The following is a 22912-nucleotide window of genomic DNA, read 5'->3' on the forward strand; positions in this document are numbered from 1 at the left end:
TAACAATGCTGTTGAGGATGTAGACAAAAGGGAGCCTATACACTGCTCATCAGAATGCAAACTAGCCACACCACTACAGAAGTCTTCAAGAAGCTAAATAGTTCTTCACATGGCCCAGCGGTACCCTTCCCGTTTACCCAAAGGCCTCCCAAGTTAAAACGACAGAGACACTTGCATACTGATGTTTATCACAGCACTACTCACAAAGGCTGAATTGTGGAGTCAACCTCCATGTCCAATGACAAAGGAGTGGGTAAAGAAAATGATGCACATGAACAGTGGAATTTTTCAGTCATGAATAATAATAAAGTTACGTTTTCAGGAAAGGGCTGCAATCAGGGATGATTGTATTATGTGCATTAAGCCCATCTCAGAAAAACAAATATCATAGTTTTTCTCTCATGTGTGGCTTCTGGATTTTTATACAGATGTATAAATTCACGTATGACATGACAGTGGAAGCTGAATCCTCGAGAGGAGCAAAGGGACAAATGCAAGGTGTGACTGTGACAAGGGAAGGGAGGGTATGTAGAGGCAGGTCCTCAATGGTCAATATAGACTCATATAAAAAGGTTCTTGTGCAACACAGCATCATGTCTGATGAGTGTGCATAACAAAAATAAGAAATAAGAAAAAGTGCATGGTGTGTCCCTACATACAAGCCACACTGAGAAGGTGACTAGAGGCAGAGAGATCACTTGGGACTTTGGTTGAATGAAGTGTTTGTCTGTCCCTGGACAGTTCCAACTCTCCTGTATTCCAACAGGGCTACCTTTCCCTTCAGATTTCTTTTATTGCTCATAAAGAGTGTTACTCCCTCTAGCACAGTAGCTCTGCTGCCTCATGCATGTTACTATTGCTCATCCAACTGTCCATCCTCACATTTGTCCCTCATTTGTATGATGACTCATCTTCTGTAATGGTTGCCAGATTCCCCTCCTCTAATGTGAACTCTGAGAAGGGAAATGTATAGTCTTGCCAAATACCTTGTAGGTGCTTAGTAAACATCTGTTGAGTTAATGACCAAAAGAATCTCAAGTGTCTTAAGTGACAGGAACAGAGAAGAAGATGAAACACGGGGAGAGAAGAGGTCATGTAGGATCCCAGGCCTCAGGAGAGAAAAAGTTTCCAGAATAGATTTCGGAAGCTGCCAAAGACTGAAAATGGTTCAGAGATCCAGAAACAACTTACTCAGCCCTTGAACAAGAAGCACTTCTCAGTGTTTTGATACTGGTTATTCAAATTCAAATGCAACATGATGCCTGTCCTTATCGAGCTCATAATCCTGTGAGAGAAACGTGTACGCAAAAGAATATGAAACAGCTGCAAAAGAAAAGTAGCTGGAGAGGCAGAGACTGCAGAGCTCATCTCTTCACAGGCATGCTCAGGAAGGAGTCACAGCCCAGTGGGCTGTGAAAAATAAATAGGATCTTGCCAAAGAAGCCAAGATGGGTTTCCTAGAACACCTCAAAGAACCAAGGTTGAGAAGAGGTCATGTAATTATGCATGGCATAATTACTATGGTGAGAATCCCAGCAATTCCTCAAAGTAGAAACATACAATTCCCAAATGGCCCAGCAATTCTACTTCTAGGAATAAAACCCCTAAAAGATTGGAATTGGGAATTTTAAAAGATGCACATACCCTGGTTTTTTTTTTTTTAATCTAATCAGTGACTACATAAGACAAACTATCTACATACAGAATACAGTACCATTTGGCTCAGAGAAGGAGCAAAGTTCTGGTGTATGCTATGGCAGTTGAGGCTTACCAACACAGTGAGATGAACCCAGAAGGCAGTGACACACAGCAGCAACCCTAACTCATCATGTACCGAGGGAGAGGAACATATGGGTCATTGCCTAAGTCTCTGGGATGAAGAAAAAGTCACTAACATGGATGATGGCCATAGACCATCATGATTAGTTAAAGAAGCAACTCACTACAATGGTAAATTATATATATATAATTTGGACATATATTTTGTGTGTGTGTATATACACACACAAAATACATATCCAAAGCAAGATGGCTATGTCATTATCACAAAATTAGGGGGGAAAAAACAAGAATTCTGACCTGAGTGATTTGTTTGAAGGAGCCAGAGGTGCCTTATCCTTTATTGGAGAAGACTCTTGCCTCAGCCCCATGTCTTCCCACCTGCTATGCTTCCAGGTTAACATTCATTCATATAGTAACTTGGAGACTGATCAAGTGCCCTTGTGGTATAATGGATCATCTTTTGGTTATATGCCCAGGAATGGCATAGCTTTTTCTTGGGGTAGAACTATTCTTGATTTTCTGAGAAACTGCCAAATTGATTTTGAAAGTGGTTGTACAAGTTTGCACACCCACCAGCAGTGAAGGAGTGTTCCCTTTGCTCCACGTCCTTGACAGCATGAGCTGTCGCTTGAGTTTTTTTATCTTAGCCATTCTAATGGGTGAACGGTGGAATTAAGAGTCATTTTGATTTGCATTCGATGCCATGATGACTAATGTTGAACAATTCTTTGTTTCTCAGCCACTAGAGATTCCTCTGTTTAGAATTATCTGTTTAGTTCTGCACCCCAGTTTTTAATTGTATTATTTGGTTTGTTGGTTTCTGATTTCTTGAGTTCTTTATACATTGTGGATATTAACCCTCTGTCAGATGCAGGGTTGGTGAAGCTCTTTCCCTAGTCTGTGAGCTTCAGTTTTGTCCTATTACCACACAGAAGATTTTCAGTTTTATGGGGTTCCATTTATTAATTGTTAATCTTAGAGCCTGAGTCACTGGTATTCTGTTCAGGAAACTGTCTCCTGTATCAATGTGTTTAAGGCTATTCCTCTCTCTCTCTCTTCTGTTAGATTTAGTGTATCCAGTTTTACACTGAGGTGTTTGATCAATTTGGACTTGAGTTTCATGAAGGGTGATAAATTTGGATCTATTTGCATTCTTCTACATGTAGACATCCAGTTAGACCGGCACCATTTGTTGAAGATGCTTCCATTTTCCCATTGTATGGTTTTAGCTTCTTTGTTAAAGATCAAGTGTTCGTAGGTATGTGGATTTATTTCTAGATCTTCGATCCCATTGGTCAATGTGTCTGTTTTCTATACCAACACCATGCAGTTTTTATTACTATTGCTCTGTAGTCTAGCTTGAAGTCAGTGATAGTGATACCTCCAGTAGTTCCTTTATTGTACAGGATTGTTTTAGCTTCCCGGATTTTTGTTTTTTGTTTTCCATATGAAGTTGGGAGTTGTTCTCTCAAGGTCTGTAAAGAATTAATGTTGGAATTTTGATGGGAATTGCATTGAATCTCTAGATTGCTTTTGGTAGAATGGCCACTTTTACTATGTTAATTCTACTGATCCATGAGCATGGGAGATCTTTCCATGTTCTGATGTCTTCTTCAATTACTGAAAGAAGGGTGAACTTGACAAGAGCGTGGAATGTGCCTTTTCTAGATAGAGGGAGCTTTCCTCAAGCGAACCCTGAAGGTGTGTAGAAAATGCTGGTTCCTAGTTTTTGATGAAAGCCAGGAAAGCCTAGTTCTGACATCAGCAAAGAAACACGCATTATCAGAAAGAAACAGGGCAAATCAACTCGGTGAGAAAAGAGAAGGCCAGGTGTACAAAAGGCAAGATGGATTCCCTTGTGCCATGTTCTTTTTATCTGGGCTGCTACCAGGAGATGCTGACCCAAATCTTGGTGGGTCTTCCCACAAAAGTCAAGGCAATTGATTACTTCTTCTGGTAAGACTCTCTACTCTGGTGATAGTAATTTGTGACAAGTTGGCATTAAACCAACCATAACAGTTATCTTAACTAAGCTTGTAAGCTTGGGATGGCCAGGAGCAACAGCATCTACACGAGAGAGTGGCTTTGCATACAGAGCTTCAGGCTGGCAACAAAGAACTTGGTTATAAATCACCAGAGGGTAAAGCATGGTCCCTACCTTTCAAAGCTTGCTAAAGCCCCAGGCTGCTCAGGGCTGTCACTGAGGAAGCAGGAAGAGCCCAGGGACATTTTCAGAGAGAATCATCCTCTCACCAGGCCAAGAGCTGACAGGAAGCTGCCAACCCTGGCAGTGACTCACTCTAAACTTGGGGGTCCAAATCACCCAGACACAGAGCTAGACATGGTACACATATGCTCCGGGTGTGAATTCATAAACATTTCATTTCCTAGAAGACAGAGGCTCTCAGGCAGCAATGAAAACACAGAGCTGTTTGCTTCTTCTACCCAAGAATTCAGCCAATACAAGGAGCACAGAGCAGGAACTGGAACTGGAAAGAATCCCATTCCTGATGGGCAAAACTTTCTATCAGCTTTTGTCTCAGCTAGCAGCACAGCAGCACTCAGCCTTTCTTTGTAGTTATTTTCCTTCTATTTGGAGCTAAGCAATCTCTATGTACTGTATCATTTCACCATCACAACAAAGTAGATGATATTTTCCCTTCATCTGTTTAAACAAGAAACTGAACATTTGCCTGAGGTCACACAGCTGAGAAACTCGAGGTTTATCCAACTTCCAACTACAGAGGCAAACAGAACCCAAAAGTGCCCATGCATGAATACCGTGACTTAGAGGGAGTCATTGTGCATCAGGCTCAGTGATAAGAACAGGAACAAATGTTTTTTATGAGAAGTTTCTTTTTGCCGATGGAGAAAATGAAGCTCCGGGTTGGGGAGAGATGATTCCCTAAGCTATGTATTTGGCTTGTGTAGAAACACACTTGTGGCAAAGTCGGCTTGGTCTGTAGTCCAAATCTCATCTACCCACAATTCCTCCTCCCTTCCCAGCTATCAGAGAAGATGCTGGGCCAGCACATGGCAGGCAAGGACAACCTGTTTACTGAGCACTTACCTGGGTCCTGGACTTAAAATCTTCATTCATAGTCATGATCTCACATCTTAGAGTATGTTCCTGACTTCTTTGCTGGTCAGACAATAGGAAAGAGATGGTGATGGCATCAGATCATTTGGTGAACAATGGTGTGGAATGCTTTGGCCAGATTTGAAAAGATGGGCAAATCTCAAATGTATAACAGGTATATAATAGTATGTGTCTAGGATAGGCAGAAAAGTCTTGAATTTACTCTTTGGTATCCCAGTGTTGAGTGTTCCAAACTCATCACTGCCTTGGTGCTAGGAAGGCTCCCCACAAGGACCTCCTTCCTTTGTGGCCCACACAGCTAGAGCAGGAGGGCTCTATTGGGTGAAAAATCCAATGTCTCATTTTTGTCACAGCAGTACTGTGTCCCCTCTCTGATGACTTAAGGCAGAATAACGGAAGACAAGCTGAGTCCAGAACCTGATTTCCCCCCAGTTATCTCTATCCTGAGCTTCTCTTCTCCAGATGGGGGCTGTGCAGGTGAAGCACTGGGACTTGGAGGAGTGGAGAAACCCAGGCTCTGGAATAGACCTGGATCTTCTGGGTCCCACTCTTCCTGCCTGTGTGACTTTGGACGGGTTATCCTTCCCTGAATTCCAGTTGACATGGGCTTCATGGCAACACGGTAACACTGCGTGTGGCATGCACGTGGATGTGATGGTTCTACAGTGCTGTGTGACTTTGGACGGGTTATCCTTCCCTGAATTCCAGTTGGCATGGGCTTCATGGTAACACGGTAACGCTGTGTGTGGCATGCACGTGGATGTGATGGTTCTACAGTGCTTTTGTAACTAACTTACAAGCTGCTGGTTAGTTAGCAGCAGATAATCTCCTTCAATGGGAAAACACTTAAGGGTTCTTTTCATTCTTTTATAAAGTTTGTGCAGGTGTACATGTGGTATGTGTGTGCACTTGTGTGTGTATGTACACTTGCCTGTGTGTGCATACAGAAGGCATAAAGTCGACTTTGAGTGTTCTCCTCTATCTCTGCATTGTAACCTTTTTGAGACTGGAACTCACTGTTTCAGCTAGACAGGCTGGCTAGTAACCCCCATGGAGCTTCCTGTCTGCCCCATGACACTGAGGTCACAGGCATCATCATACCCAAGTTTTTAGGTGAGTGCTGGGAATCCAAGCTCCTGCCCTCATGCTTACACAACAATCACTCTTTCCACTGAGACACTCACCATCACCCACTTAAGGTATCCCCTTCTAGAATACACCTCAGAAACCCACGGGTACCCAAATCCTATGCATAAGGCTCATAACAAATACATTCTCAGTCATATATGCACCAAACATGAGTAGATACACACAAACATGATCACTGTATAGACCCTTACTAGGACTGTCACATACAAATGCATATATAAGCACAACTGCACGAGAACGTGTGCATCCATGCCCACAGCAACCTCAATGTGCTCGCGCAGACACACCCCATGATGTGGTGCCCCTCATCCTCTCACAGTCTGTGACACACTGAGGGATCTTATTGCAGGGAATGGGAGCTGCTGGATCCATGTTCTTCATTGGCCTTCAGCTGCTGCTCAGTTTCAGAACTCCTCCGAGGAAGGCTATTGTCAGACTGAAGCTGAGTCTTCAGCTGGATTCCATCTCTGATGGAACAATTAATTTCCCATTATAGCTTCTGCCTCTCTGAGTCATCTTTACAAGGTTCTTGTAATGGTGGCATTTTAAAAAAAGGAACTTTCTGAACATCTAAATCCCTTACAAAAGGTTCAACTTCCTTGGTGAAACATTTATGTGCTGGGAGAGGGTGCACAGAGAGCAGTGTGATTTCCTCATCTGAGAAAAGTAAGTGGGAGGGAACATCAGACAACTGCACGGAGCCAATCACCACTTAAATAAAATTCTCATGGGCATAGTTAAAATTGTTCTGTGCTTCTACGAAAATGTCAAATAATAGACTCTCTTCTTTTCTTTTTCTGCATTGCCAGAGAGAAAGACACATGGTGCAGTGTGGGTAAGTTGGGGTTTGATTTGAAGTTCAATCAAATCTATCCCTGGTGGGATTATATATAATTTAGCACATAGTACAGCATTTGAGAGTGAGGAAGGGCTCCACAGGCACACAGACTGCCTATTTCTGCCCCTCAGTGGCTGTGTGATCCTTGGCAAGCTACTTTGGTTTTCTCTGCTTCAGTTATCATTTCTGTAAATCAGAATCAACCCAAACTGGCACTTACAGAGTTGTTATATACATGGAGTTAATATATGAGTGGTATTTCCAACCCTTTAACATCCACAAATGTCAGCTGTTCCTTTTTGCCTCACTGTCCCCTTCCAGCACTGAGGTGAAGTAAGTTAAACATGAGGAGCAGAGACAGCAAGTGCTTGTAGTGTCAGAACTGGCTCTTCACAGGGAGAGGATTAGTCTTTTCTTTTCATGTGCACATGTGGGTCTGCATGTATGTATATGCACCATATGTGTGCAGTATCTCTGGAGGCCCAAAGAGGGTGTCAGGTTTCCAGGAGCTGGAGTTACAGGTAGTTGTAAGGCACCTGATGTGGATTCTGGGAGTCAAACCCAGGATCTCTGCAAGAACATCAGATGCTCTTGACTGCTGAGCAATCTCTCTGGCTCCAGTCTTTTCCCCTTCCTATGTTAAAGTAATGAATTGAATGTCTGATAGCTATAAGAAAATTATGACTTGTTTTAGCTAAGGTTAATGTTGGTGTGTATGGCGTAGTGGAATGCACACACATGCTACACACATATGGTATTGTGTAATGGAATGTGGGGCTTTGAAATTTTGGGGCAAGCATAAAAAGCCTCTGAAAACACAATGACCAACAACTAAGTGAAAGTCTAAGGTGTTTCTAGCAACACTTTCCCACACTTCATTATGCAACCTCACCACAGTCTTGGTTCTGTACACAGTTCAGGCACATGGTCTACAACATCAATATATGCTGTCTAAATCAGTGTGGCTCAGATTTGAGTGTGTCTTGTGAGTTGAAGTGTTTTCATGTACATATTAAGTTCTCTGTTCTTACAAAAAGATGGTGTTTTAATTATAGAAAAGAAAGTTTTAATTTTTTCCTAACATTGTTCCTTAGTGTTTTTCTAACATTGTATTACATTTATGTATCTTGAGACTGCACTGCAATAAAATGTTTGGTCTTTTGAAATTGCCATTTGAGTTGCTGACTTAATTTTCATAAAAACATTATTTAAAAATTTCAGCATGAGATTAGGACAGAATTTTAAACAATTTATTAAATTGCCCTAGGCATACTTCTGCATACATGTATTAGTGCAAAGTGGCATTCTCAAAATTATGATTAAAGTATCGATCAACTCTGATAAACACCAAAGATGCTCTACATTCTTCAGTACCAAATATTCAGCTAAGATTTTTTTTTTAACTCGAGAATGAACAAACATATCCATTTAGGTATGCAGTTTGCTCCTGTCTTTAATAAATAGAAAAATTGTATCTATATATCAATTAATTATTTTACAAATATATTGCTTCTACTAGCTGAGGAGCCAGCAGCAGTTGATGGCTGCTGGGGATGGAATAATCTGGTTTCCCCAGGGATGCGGCCCTTGGTGGGTTTCTCATGCTCCAGTGAACGGCCCTACCCTGTGCACACATACACAAACTAATTGGAAATGGTCTCAGTGGTTACAGAAAAGAACAGAAAGATGGGAGGGGGCACGGTTGCAGGTTTCTGGGAGGGGTGGGAGGAAGAAGAATGTGGGTAGATATAATTAAAATATAGTGTGTGTGTGTGTGTGTGTGTGTGTAAAATTCCCAAGGGATAAATAGAAATTATATTTTGAAAAAAAATTGAGGAGTTTAGTTTACTTCACAAAGAAACAATGCTGTGCTGACTTTTGAAATGGATAAGTCTCTAAATCTTTTTAACAAAATATATTAATTTCATATTTCAAAAAGCATATTTCTTTATGGTTCACTATCAGAAAATGATTGAATTGTCTATCCTTTTAATACAGCTACATACCTGGGCTTGCATTAAAATGTCTTGCTCCAAAAGAGTTTGCAAGGAGAAAAAATTTAAGAAGACATGCTGCACTAACACACTTGTTTCTTAAGGTTTAGCCTGTTCTGTCTTTTGGGTCTTGGGATGTGGCAATGACGGATTACGCTGTTGCCTGTGGCTGTGAGGACGGTGGTCTGGTTCATAAAGTGGATGACTTACACACACCACAGAAATTCAACAACCGTGGGAAAGAAAACCACTTTCCCTGCGTCTCCCTTTTTTATTTTACTTTATTTTATTTTTAAATATCAGGAAACATGGGGCCCTGCTGCAGCTTTATGAGTCTAAGAACATTGAAGACTTGAAGAAAATGTTGAAGGTCAGGACAACATGAATCTCCGTATTCCCTAGCATGGTTAGCCCCAGGATGAACTTGTTAAATATTTGTCTAGATGTGTGCATGTCCCTAGTCTGGCTCCCTCTGGCGTCTAGGCGGCTCGCCTGCGCTGTCCATGGTGCTGCAGAGTAAATTCTCGCTATTTGCCAGTCTCAGGTGCAGAGGCAGAAAATAGGGCCCAGGGGAAGTGAGTGGCGAGGGGAGTAATGAGCTGTCCCTCCACTGGGCATTAATGACGACTTCATTTTGCCACCACTTGAAATCTAAACTTGATATTTCTTTTTTCTCCAGATGTCTCCATTTGGCATTTCTTCTCAGTTGGAAACAGGAAGAGGCTCTGTGTCCTCAATAACCACGTAGGATGGGGGTTTCTACAGTGGGCATATACTTGTATCAATCATTATTTGAAAGCGTTCTGTAAAAGTGAGGGAATCTTATCTCTGCATGTTTTTGGACAATAAAAATGCAAAATTCACTGATGCCTTGTCAAGAGATTCACTCATATCTGTTGCCTAAGAATGTAAATAGCCCTCAGTCAAAACTGAGCATGGGAACAAAGAGAGGCAGAGCCTTGGGGTATCAATTGCAGCTATAAGAGTGTTGCAACTGGATATGGATTTATTTTGACCACAATATAATGTGAGACTATTTTTATCCACTTATTGATTCTATAAAACATTTACTGAGTGCCTACCATGTCTTGGCATATTATAGGGCTTATAAATATGAGTAGGTACAATAACACCAAGATCTCTGGCTCCCTGAAGCTTACATTCCAGCAACCAAAACAAACAACTAGCTACACAAGTGAGCTCTCATATAACTGTGGGGGGGGATATGACTGTAGAGAACACTTTTAGGAATAAAGTGATCCTCTTTGAAAGGTGCCATTTGAGAACAGTTGCAGGGGAGTCAAGAGAAGGAGATAAGCACATATGGTGGGCACATGGTGGCCGAAAACAATAGCCAATCCCCAGAGTAGGAACAAGATGACATGTCTAAGGAACAGCAAGGAGACCAGTATGAGAGCATGTGTACTAAAGAGAATGATGATGTTCCTGAGGGAGACAAAGCAGAGTGGCTGGGGTAAACAAGAAAGTGACTAGAGCACCTGTAATGCGTTAGCCACAATGTCATGGTCCAACAGGGTACAAAGGTAGACAAAAGCTCCTGCCTTCCTAGAGCTCACCATGTTCCCATATCTAACCAGTGGGGACCAATGGGAACTATACAAGTATTTATGCAGTTGAAAATGTTAGCATGTGCTATGAACCCAAGGACTGTGTCTAGTGCAAATCTTGGGTCTAGTTTTTGGGCAAGGGAGAGGATGAGACACAAAATGGAACCAGAAAAAATAATGGGAGTAAGATGAACCTGAGACACTGGAAAGGGGGCTTCGTGTATCCAAACAAATGTTTACCGAGTACTGTGTAGGGCCAGGCATGTTGGAGAACACAGACTTGTGGGATCTTGACTTTCAAAAACTTAATCTCTTCAAGTCATCGACATTCTTAGACTGGCAAAGCTGGATCAGGATCCCATGCCTCCTGATACTTAAAAAATAGGGAGACATGGGGAAGGTGGATTTGCTTTCCTATGGTGTGTGCATGTCATCCACTTTACTAACTAGACCACCACCCGAAAGCCAGCAGCAGCATAAGCCTGACTACCAGCTGAGTAACCGCCCATAGCCTGGCATACAGTTAATCATCAGTGGTATTTCTGACGGATGAATGGACAAATGAATCCTCCTAAGTCTTGTTTTACTCTGTCTCTATTCTTACTTTACAGAAGAGAAACTGAGGCTATGTGGACTGCCTTCTCCCACAGTTATAAGTGAGAGAACTCTGGTGCAAATCCAGTCCCTTGGTTTTATGTGGTTCTGCCAATCATGGCCACTATATGCTTACTGTGGCACTCCTGAAACCGGAAAGAAATGCTAGCCTGGGAGAAGTTGGTTCGCATCTTAAACATTTCTCACTAGTCAACATTGGATGAATCATGTTCCTCCTTCTGGCCTCAGTTTACTCTACTTAGAAATGAGGAAATGAGGTTTTGTGACTGTGAGCCACACAGTGCCCCCGCCACACTACCTCTGGCTATATAAGTCACCTCCCAGGGCCGGATCATGCCTCTGTTGCTATTGAGGAAGAAGGATAGTAGGAGCACAATGAAGTGAATTTAAGCATCATCCCCTTGTCTCCCTAGGGTATCGAATGAGAAGCGTATTGATATCCTAGCCAACCTCGGGTTGCTTTTTCATCTTCCTGCTACAATCAGGATGTGAGCACAAGGAGTACAGGCTCTGCTCTTTTTAGAGCACCGCAAATGAACATCAGCCCATTTTGAGAAATGAGTAAAGAGAGCCCCAGGACACAGAGACAGTGCAGTGAGGCTCTGGTGACTTATCATCCAGGAACCTACTTGTCGAGTAACTTTGAACAAAGCCTGGAGCAATGATAACTGTTCAAATGGCTGCGAAGGCAGAGAAATCGGTCTGGCTGATTGATGTCCTGGGTTTCTAGTTAGTGGGTGGCTTCCTGCCATGGCTTTGCCTCAGCTCCCAGAATTACTCCAATAAGAGATTTGCTCATCTCTAGCACTTCCTGGGCATAAGAGGGGAGGCTGAATCAGCCCTCTTATAAGTGTGATTAGAATTTAATGGGAACCGGTGGGTATTGGTACACTGAGGGCAGCATAGGGAGAAGAGTAGATCTGTCAGGTTTGGCAGAAGTGTCTGGCTCCTACAGGCAGTAGGTGTGGAGGGGAAATCAGAAAGGACCTAATTGTGGGACAAATGTCTTTCAGTTATCTAGAGAGCACGCAAGCCAAATGTGTCACTAAGACTGTTTATCTAACACAGCCCCAGTCATTGCAATCTACATAGACTAAAGACAGTTCCCAGACTGAAGAACAGTAATGCGTAGCTTGGGATATGTCAGAAACCTAACCCAATAAGACACACTTAGGATAACAGAGAGAGAAGACCTTGTAATAACCCAGACCTTTGTTCAGCTATGGCTCTCTATTGACCATCTGTGGGCCCTGGGTCAAGCTGTTTCATCTTTCTGAAACCCAGCTCAGTTCCTTCATCTTACAAAGAGACACTGATGAGAGTATCTACCCCTCAGCTTATCTATTACTGCGCAACAAAGGACATCAAAACAATTATTCCATTATGCCCCAGTGCTTAGACCAGGAATACAAACATCAGATAATTGGTGTGGCTAGTTTCTGCTGCACATATCTGATGTCTCCACTGGGCAAACCCAAATGACTAAGGGTTGGAATAGCCTGAGGCTTCATTCACATAGTCCCAGGTAGGGGTGACTCAAGGGCTGGGCTCAGTAGGAAATAACTGGAGCATTTACCTATGGCCTCCTGAGCATAAGGGCTCGGGATTCTTAAAAGCTATTGTTCTGGAAAACAAGCTAAAGCTATGACTTCTTATGACTTAGCTGTCACACAGCATCACTTCACTTGTGCTCGCTCAATGAGTCAAATCCATCACAGGTCCACCCAGATTAAGAGCAAGGGACATATATCCTACCTCTGTGCAGAAAGGAAACATATAAGCCAGGTTTTATTGTTGTGCTGTGTTTTGTTTGCCAAGACCAACACCAGACCTGCTATGTAGCCAAGGATGACCTTGAACTTGTGAACCTCCTGCTCTCCCTCCCAAGTACTGAGATTATTGGTATGCACCATCAGTCTAGAACAGGCTAGGATTAAATCCCAGCTCTCATGCTTACTACAAAAGTACTTGGCTTTACTAAGTAGGTAGATGTATTCATGAGTAGATAGCTCTGCTCTGGTCAAGGAATTCAAGATTAATTAATCTGGTCAAGATTAATTTTCTGACTCAGACTTCTTCATCTTTTTTCAAGCCTACCTTTCCCAAGGGTCAACTTAAGATGTTTACAGTTTCCTAGCCTGGTTCTGCTGTGTGGAATATACAAAATATAGTTAAGCAGAAGTCATAAACTGATGCTCTCATTGGCCAGGGAATGAGGGATTCTCTCTCGGTAGATGTGTCTAAGACATCTACTGAGAGTCTCCCTTCACACACTTAGCTAATGAGGTGGCTCCCAGAGCTTCCTGGGGACTGTTGTGGCCAAAATGGGACCAGTGTGTGTGTGGGGGGGGTGTTTTCTGATTGGTAAGATTTGCAGATGGTGGTCAAGTTCACTGTGAATCACTGAATAGATGATTTGAAAGAACAAACAGACAACAACAAAGACTGTGCAGGTTTCAGACAGACTTAAAAAACAAACAAACAAACAAACAGACTTAGGTATGAGGCAAGAAGCAGGACTTGGAGTCAGAGGTCTTCAGGTGTCCATGAGCTATAATCTTACATCTGCCACCTCCAAATCAAATCAAAACAAAACCATGAACAAAGAATTAAATATCTCACTGTTTCTATTTCTTTCTCTACAGAAAGGGGTGCAGGGCAATGGGTACCGAGGATTCTTCCAGCTTGGCAGACACAAGGACCTCCTTGTTGATAGATTCAAAGGGCCCTTCTCAGTCCTCAATGTGACTGGCCACTCATAAGTATTACACTGTCCATTATTCTCTGGTTTGTTTTGGTTTTGCCTCACTCATTTTCTTGTTCTTCAAACACAGCTTCCTGTCTCTGAGCACACCTCTCATGCTTCATGGCTCCTTCTCCACTTGTCACTTGGAAGGTGTCCCTCTTCTTACCTCGACACATTCATATGCTGAGCTTTCATTCACACTGTGCCTGCCACACTCCCTTCATGCTCAGATGTCATTCAGAACCCTTTCGTTAGAATCCTAGTGGATTAATTACTTTCCTGTAACCAAAATACCCTGACAAAAAGAAACTTAGGAAACAATGGTTTTATTTTGGCTTATGGTTCCAGAGGGACAGAGTCCGTCACCTTAGGAAAGGCCTGGCAGCAGGAACAGGAAGCTGACTGATCCCATTTTCATCCACACCCAGGAAGTGGCAAGGGAGAACTAGAAGCCAGGTGGGGCTGTAAATCCCCAAACCCCATCCCTGGTGGCAAACTTCCTGCAACAAGTGTGGAAGGTCTGTTGTCTGCATTTGCCTTCTAAGTGGAAGGAGGCAATTGCCCTCCAGGAGGGAGGAGAATGCTTAAGATACTCAGGGGATAGACTTGAAAAGATTTTGAGAGCATCTCCATGGCAACGTAGATAGGAGACATCAACTACAGTCCTGACTGACTGAACTGCAGAGAGAAGGGATCCCCACACAGTCAAGTCGCCCGTGAGCTCTGCGGAGGACTCTGGGATGAAGCATTTTGCTTTGTTTGGATTTGTTTGTTTGTTTTTGTTTTTCGTTTTGTTTGGTTTGGTTTGGGTTTTTGGTTTCACCTGTGCTGGGGTGGGAATTTTTGGCAATCCGGATGCTTTCGAGTCATCCCTGCTCCTTTAAGTCATCTTTCACACACACTCCTGCTAGTAATTCCAGTAAAAACACCTTGGTTCACCAAGTTGGACATTAGTGCAATTGTTACTTTGGTCTGTCATGGATTACCTTTGTGGGTTGAATAGGTAAATTGTGTGTGTGTGTGTGTGTGTTGTGTTGCATCATGCCAGAAAAAGGTTGTCATATAAGCCATGCTCCATAACCTTCCCAAATAGCACCATCAGCTGGGAACCACGTGTCAAATGCCTGAGCTTATGGAGGACGTGGCTCATTCAAGCCATCACCCACAGCCTACAAACCAAGTGTAGGATGCTCAGGGGATAAACCTAGTTTAGGATTCATGGAAAGCATTGGCTCACACAATTGAAAAGCCCAGGAAATGAACATGTTTTGGTGTCATCAAGGGGTACAGGAATATGTTCACCTTCTATGTCAATTATATTAAAAGGCAAGAGTCCTATTAGCCATCATATGGAACCTTGGAAATTGGAGTCCCCTGTTTGAAGTTCTTAGTCTCACTAAAGAAACTTAAGAATGGGCGCAAACAAAAACTGTTAAACTGAAGGAGTTTGAAAACCTGTATCGAAGTTAGTGGGATACAATTAACAGGGGGTTCAAGAGAAAAGTGCATGTAATTAAATGCTTATGTTTGAAAAGCAAAACGTAAATAAAAAAATCAAAAAGAAAAAAAGTAAGGAAAAACATTGTGATCAATCTAAGATGTATCTTAGGAAACTGGAAAAAATGCAAGGCAATCAGAAGTAAGGAAATAATAAAGGCCAGAAATTAATGAACTTAATAGAAAGATAATAGAAAAATGGCAAAGTCAAGACAAAGGTTGCTGTTGGGAAAAGGCCAATATGATTGATGAATCTCCAGCTAGAATTACAAAGATAGAAGGATCAGGTTCCCGATACCCCGGGTGACAAGCAGAGTGCTGCAGTTTTCAGCGACAAACCAGAAAGAAAATGTCCTGGTTGATGGCGAAACGCCTGAGCAGTTAGGAGTACTTGTTGCTCTTTCAGAAGTCCTGGCTTTGGTACAGCGAACCCACAGAGTGGCTCACAACCATCTGTAACTCCAGTTCCAGGGCGGGAAACCATGGGCTCTTCAGACTTCTGTGAGCACCAGACACACATGTATACATGCATACATACAGGCAAAGCATTCCTACAATAAAATAAACAAATATTTCTAAAAAAAATTTAAATAGACAATACCATGAGTAGGTTTACTGTCACTACTTTATAGGCAGTGGGACCTGGGAGAATAGAGCTAACAAGTGAGGCAGACTAAAGTCTCATGTAATAAACAACTTTATTCAGAGCCTCAGACAATTTATACTCTGGGGGTTAAGAAGGTCACATGAGTAAAATTCTCACGAGTTCAACCTGTATACAATCACAAGTACAGGTCTCAAGTGGCAAAAACATGTTTTCCCATAGAGGCATATAAACATTTAATTGAATAAAACCAGCAAGCAACAAGGAGTAATCTGCAGTGAACTCACTCCTATCCACTACCTATGGGAGGAGCATGAAGACACACTCCAGGAATAACTCCATATTTTGAAGAAACAGAGGTTGCAAGACTCTTGTCTTGTTTTCTTGGATGTCCTCACGAGCACTCAGAATTCTCCTCACAAGACTTCATTTCTGGACTGTGCTCTGACAGTTTGTGGCTTAAATCTACAACTTACTGGAAAACAATCAATTTCTTGAAAGTTACAAATTGCCAAAACTCAGACAATAATGACTTAAAAATTTCCAAATCATTTTTAAAAAATCAAACTAGTATCAAGGAGAATATGTTTAACCAGCGTGAACTTTTTTAAATATAAAAATAAGTCAGTAGTTAAGAACATTCCTAACAAATATAACCACAGGTCCATGCATATGATGTCAACAAAATCTTAGCAAATCATTTATTACATATGTAAATCTCCTTTTCTCTCTCTCTTTCCTCTCTGCCCCCGCTCTCCCATATTCCCTTTCTCTTTCCCCTCTCTTCCTCTCTTCCTNTCTCTCTCTCTCTCTCTCTCTCTCTCTCTCTCTCTCTCTCTCTCNCNCACACACACACACACACACACACACACACACACAGACACACACAGAGTCTGGACCTAGTGAGATTTATCTTAAAAGCACAAAACTAGCTCAATATATTAAAAAGCAATGCAATTCTCCATATTAACACTGTAAAAGAAAAAAACCACAAAGGTCATATTAATTGATTCAAAAAAGTATTTAATTATACTAAATATCCTGTCATAATTTGTTTTTAAAAGATTTAAACAAACTGGGATCAGCAGAGAGTTTCCATAGCCTGCAAAGTGTGTCTGTAAGAATGCCATAGCTGGCATTCTGCATAAGACTGAGAATGAGGTCCACGCTCATGCGGCATTTCAATGTTCTACAGTCAGCCCTAGCCACTACAGTAAGGCACATCAAAGAAATATAGGGTCCACACTAGAAAATATGAAACAAACTGTTCACATGCACAGATGATAATATGTCTGTGGACCACGTGTCACAGATAATATAAGAAATCTCAGGGTATCTACAAAAGAAAAAGTTCCTAGAACTATTGGTGAGTTTGGCAAAGTTACAGGACCCAAGACCACTGTATTAATATCTCTGTGTAGTACCAGTGAACAATTAGAAACTGGGGATTTTAAGGTAGAGCCATGGGGCCTGGAGGGAAGGCTCAGCATTCAGGAGTATGCACTGCCTTTGGAGAAGACCTGAGTTTGGTTCCTGCAATCCATGTCTGGCCACTCACAACCACCTATGACTAAAACTCCAGGGGACCTGACAACTCTGCCCTCCACAGCACCTGCACATGTGCACACATTCATACAGCAGATGCACACACACATGCATACTTTTAAAATAAAAATCACATTATTATATTTTAGAGCATGCAAATCAAAAGCCTCACACAGCTAGTTTAATGTCACAACTCAAACAAAGACTTTGCCCACACCTAACATCAACACATCTCAAGAGCAAGCTTCCAATGCTTAGAATGACCATTGTGAAGCCACGGAGCTTCATTGTGGGTTCTGGGCCCTCACTAACAATCATATTGTTATGCACTTAATCTCCCATACACAAAAAGGGAATAATTCATGACAGAGTTAAAACTATTAAAATATTTTCATTCTTTTTTATAACTCATGTACCCTTTGCCTACATTCAGTCCTTCCTCACTCATCACCTAATATTATCAATTTTTCTCTTTTGTACATGATAGACTATAGCCACATCTGTTTATATATACACTGTGTGCATTATAGTATAATGTGCATATAGGAGGAGGGAGACGTGCCTTTTTTTCTTTCTGATATGGGTGTCCTCACGTAGTATAATACATTCTAAGTCCATCCATTTTCCTGTAGATCTTGTGACTTCATTTTTCTTTAGAGCTGAATAGTATTCCTTTTATTTTTTCAGTTTATTTATTAGATATTTTCTTCATTTACATTTCAAATGCTATCCCAAAAGTCCCCTATACCCTCCCCCCTGCCCTACTCCCCTACCCACTCACTCCCACTTCTTGGCCCTGGCATTCCCCTGTACTGGGGCATATAAAGTTTGCAATACCAAGGGGCCTCTCTTCCCATTGATGGCCGACTAGGCCATCTTCTGATACATATGCAGCTAGAGACACAAGCTCTGGGGATACTGGTTAGTTCATATTGTTGTTCCACCTATAGGGTTGCAGACCCCTTCAGCTCTTGGGTACTTTCTCTAGCTCCTTCATTAGGGGCCCTGTGTTCCATCCAATAGATGACTGTGAGCATCCATTCCTGTATTTGCCAGGCACTGGCATAGCAGTATTCCTTTTAATATATGGTCCAGGTTCTTATTGTCCATTCAACTGTTGATGGACAACGGTTTGATTCCATTCCCTTGCTATGGGAAATAGGGCAGCAATAAACACAGGGGTGCAAATATTTCTCTGGTAGGGTGTAGGATTTTCTGGGTGTAAAATAGCTGGGTCCTATAATGATTCTATTTTCAGTTTTTTTTGGAGGAATCTCCAAAATGATTTCTATAACTGTATTTTCACCCACACCAGCAGTGAACAAGGGCTCCTCTTCCTCCACATCCTCTCCAGTATTTACTGTCAGATCTCTTAATAACAGCCACTCTGACTCGGGCATGATGGTGTCTCAAACTAGTTTAATTTGAATTTCTTGGATGGCTAGAGATATTGGACACTTTTAAAAATAATTATTATTGTCCACTTAGGTTTTTTTAAAACTGTCTTTTCAATCACTAACCTATTTGTTGTTTGGCAATTTTATTTCCTTGGCATTTAATTCCTACAATTCTTTATAAATTCTGCCTGTTAGCCCATTTGAAGTGTAGCTGGCAGATTTTTCTCCCACTCTGTGGGCTGCCTGTGCTCTGCCGACAGTTTCCTTTGCTGTGTAGAAACTTTTAAATTTCATCAAGCCCCATCTGTTGACACTTGAGACTGGTTCCTGTGCTATTAGAGTTCTGTTCAGAAAGTTTGTGTGTACCCCAAGGTCTTAAAGAATAATTTCCACATTTTCTTCCAGCAGTTTAGCATTTCAGGCTTTAAACTAAGGTCTTTGATGCATTTTGAATTGATTTTTATACAAGGAGAAAGATACAAATCTAATTTTCATTTGTTTGCTTGTAGAGATCCAGTTTTTCCAGGACCATTAGTTGAATATCCCATCTTTATAAAAAATTTAGGTGAGCATAATTTCTTGTGTTTTTTCATCCTTTGTCAGAAATTATATGGCCATATCTTTGTCAGTTAATTTCCAGAAACTGTATTCTATTCCACTAGTGTATGTGCCCATTTTTATCTAACACCAAGCTGTCTTTATCACATACCTCTGTAAGTATAATTTGAGTTTTGGATTTATGATAACACCAGCTCTTTTCTTACTCCGCAAAATCAGGTATTCATGGCCTTTAGGGTTCCATATGAATTCTTGGATTTTTTTTTTTATAAGAATCTCTGGAAGGCGCCATTGGTATTTTGGTACGTATTGCATTAAATCTGTACATCCATTTTGGTAATGTAGCCACTTGTGCAATATTAATTCTGCTAATCCAGGAGCATGGAAGATCTTCTTTCATCTAGTATCTTCTGTGATATTCCTTTTCAAAGTCTTAAAGTTGTTATTGTAGGGGGTCTTTCTCTTTTTTGGCTAGATATAATCCAAGACACTTATTAGTTTAGAATTGCTTCGAGTGGGATATTTTTTCCTAATTTTCTTCTCCGAGAATACATAAAGAGATATGTGAAGCCTACTGGATTTCATATTGATTTCTGTGTCCTGAAACTTTACTGGGTAAAGTTAATTTAACTCTTATTAAATCTAAGAGTTTTCTGGTGGATCCTATGGGATATTTTAAGTAAAGATTCATGAATGCAGAGAGCACATGGGGATAGTCCGACTTCTGCTTTTCCTATTTTTATTCATTTTACATCTTTGTCTTGTCTAACTATTATAGCTAAGACTTCAGGCATGAAATCAAATAAGAGGGGGAAAGTGGGCATTCACATCTCATTTCTGATTTTAGAGAAAATGTTCTGCTTGTCTCCATTTAATATAGGATTAACTATAGGTTTGTTGGACATAGTGTTAACTATAGGTTTGCTGGATATAATGTTAACTATAGGTTTGCTGTATATGTGTCAACTATAGGTATTTTGTATAGTGTTCACTATAGGTTTGCTGTGTATAGGGTTAACTGTAGGTTCACTAGATATAGTGTTAACTACAGGTTTGCTGTATATAGAGGGTTAACTATAGGTTCACTAGCTATAATGTTAACTACAGGTTTTCTGTGTATAGTGTTGCCTATAGGTTTGCTGTGTATAGTGATAACTATAGGTTTGCTGGAATTAGTGTTAGCTATAAGTTTGTTGTGTATAACCTTTATTGTTTTGAGGTATGTTTCATCTAGTGTTAATACCTCCAGTGCTTTGAAATCATGAAGACATGTTGGAGTTTGTCAAATGCCTTTTCAACATCAATCAAAATGATTATGTGGTATCTGTCCTTATGTTTATATATTTGTTGATTTATTTATGTTGAAACAATTTTGCTTTTCTTGATTGAGTTCCACCCAGTCATAATATATAATCTTTTTTATGTGTTACTGAATTCAGTTTACACTGTTTTATTGAGAATTTTTGCTTCTATGTTCATAAAAAATTGACCTGTAATTTTTTTTATTATTGTTGTAGTATAGTAACTGGGGTTTTTTGTATCAAAAAACACTGGTGTTGTGGAAGGAGAAGTGTCCCTTCACTTTCTATTTTGTGGAGTAAATTAAAAAACTGGTATGCGCTCCTCCTCTAAAGTCTAACAGAACTCAGCAGTGAAGCTGTCTGCCTGCCTGGTGCCAGGCTTTTTTCTTTTCTTTTTTTAGGGGAAGGCTTTGAATTTGAGCTTTAATATCATGGCTTATAATGAGTCTGATTAAGTTATTTATATCTTTTGGATTTTATTTTGGTAGATGATATACATTTTAGAAAATCTACTTCTTTTAGGTTTTCAAGTCCTTGAGAGCATTAATCTTCACAGTACTCTCTCAAAACATCCTGTGCTCTGATGGACTCAGTTGGAATGGCGTGCTTTTGACCGCCGACTTTTGTAAGTCTGTGCCTTCTTTGTGTTTCTTTTGTCAGATTAGTTAAGGATTTGTCTACTTTACCAACTTTTTAAAAGAACGAACTCTTCGATTGATTTTGTGTATTAGTTTTGGTTGTTGTTGTTTGTCTCTGTTTTATTGATTTCTTTCCTAATCTTTTTTATTTTCATTTTGGATTGGCTGCTGGTTGTTCTGTGAGAGCACTGAGGTGCATCATTGGGTCATTTATTTGATAGTTCTCATATTTCTTTAATGTGAGTGCTTATCACTGTGAATGTTCCTCTGAGGACTGCCTTGGCTGCATCCAAAAGGACCTGCCTGATAGATGGTGTTCTCACTAGCATTTGTCTTTAGAAATTTTTATTATTTATTTATTTACTTACTTATTTATTTATTTAGAGTTTTTCGAGACAGGGTTTCTCTGTGTAGCCCTGGCTGTACTGAAACTAAACTCTGCTCTGCAGACCAGACTGACCTTGAACTCAGAAATCCACCTGCCTCTGCCTCCCAAGTGCTGGGATTAAAGGCATGCGCCACCACTGCCTAGTATCTTTAGCAATGTTTTATTTTTCTCCCCGATTTCTTGAGTAATCCAATTTAAAGTGTATTGTTTAGTCTACAATTATTTTATGGTGTCTGTAGTTTCTCTAATTGTTGATTCCTAGACTTATTTTGATGTGGTTTGATAGCATATAAGGAATTCTCTCAATTCTTTGGATTTTTAAAACTATGTTATTTCCTGTCTGTGTGCAATACTGGAGCACTTGGAGGCCAGCAGAGGGCATTTGATCCCAGAAACTGGAATTACAAATGGTGCTGAGTCATCATTTGGCAGCTGGGAATAGAACCTGAATCCTCTAGAACAGCAACCAGTGTTCTCAACCACTGAGTCATCTCCACAGCTCCTACTTTGCATTTTTGACATCCTCACTAGGATGTGTCATGGAGACTTTCTTCTCTGGTCATGTCTGTTTGGAATTCTTTATACCTCTTGTGTCTAGCTGTCTACTTCTTTTCTAAGTTTATGAAGTTTTCTGCTATAATTTCATTAAATAGTATGTCTATTCAATTTGCTTTTTATCTCTACTCCTTTTTTTACACCATGAATTCTCACTCATTTATTCATTTGAGATTTCTCTAATTTTTTATGTAGGTTCTATAAACTTCTATCTTACAACTGCCTACATTGTATCCCATAGGCTTTGGTGTGTTGTTTTTTCATTTTCATTCAATTCTAGGAATTTCTAAATTTTCTTCTTGGTTTAATTTTTGACCCAACTAGTATTTAGCATGTGTTTAAGTTCTACAAATTCATGTATTTTCTGTTGTTTTTGTTACTATTGATATCCAGCTTTATTTCATTGTGGCCAGATAGAATTCAGGATATTATCTCAATTTTTCCATATTTGTTGAATATTGCTTTGTTTCCTAATATGTAATCAACTCTGGAGAATGTTGGATGGGTTGCTGAGAAAAATAAGCTCTTTACTGTTGGGTTGAGTGTTCTGTAGATATCTGTTAAGCCCTTTGATTTATGATGTCATTTACTTCTATAGTTTCTCTTTTAGCTTATTTTTAGATGATCAGTTTGTAAG

This window comes from Mus caroli, chromosome 2, assembly GCF_900094665.2.
Source record: "Mus caroli chromosome 2, CAROLI_EIJ_v1.1, whole genome shotgun sequence".
Taxonomy (NCBI): Eukaryota; Metazoa; Chordata; class Mammalia; order Rodentia; family Muridae; genus Mus; species Mus caroli.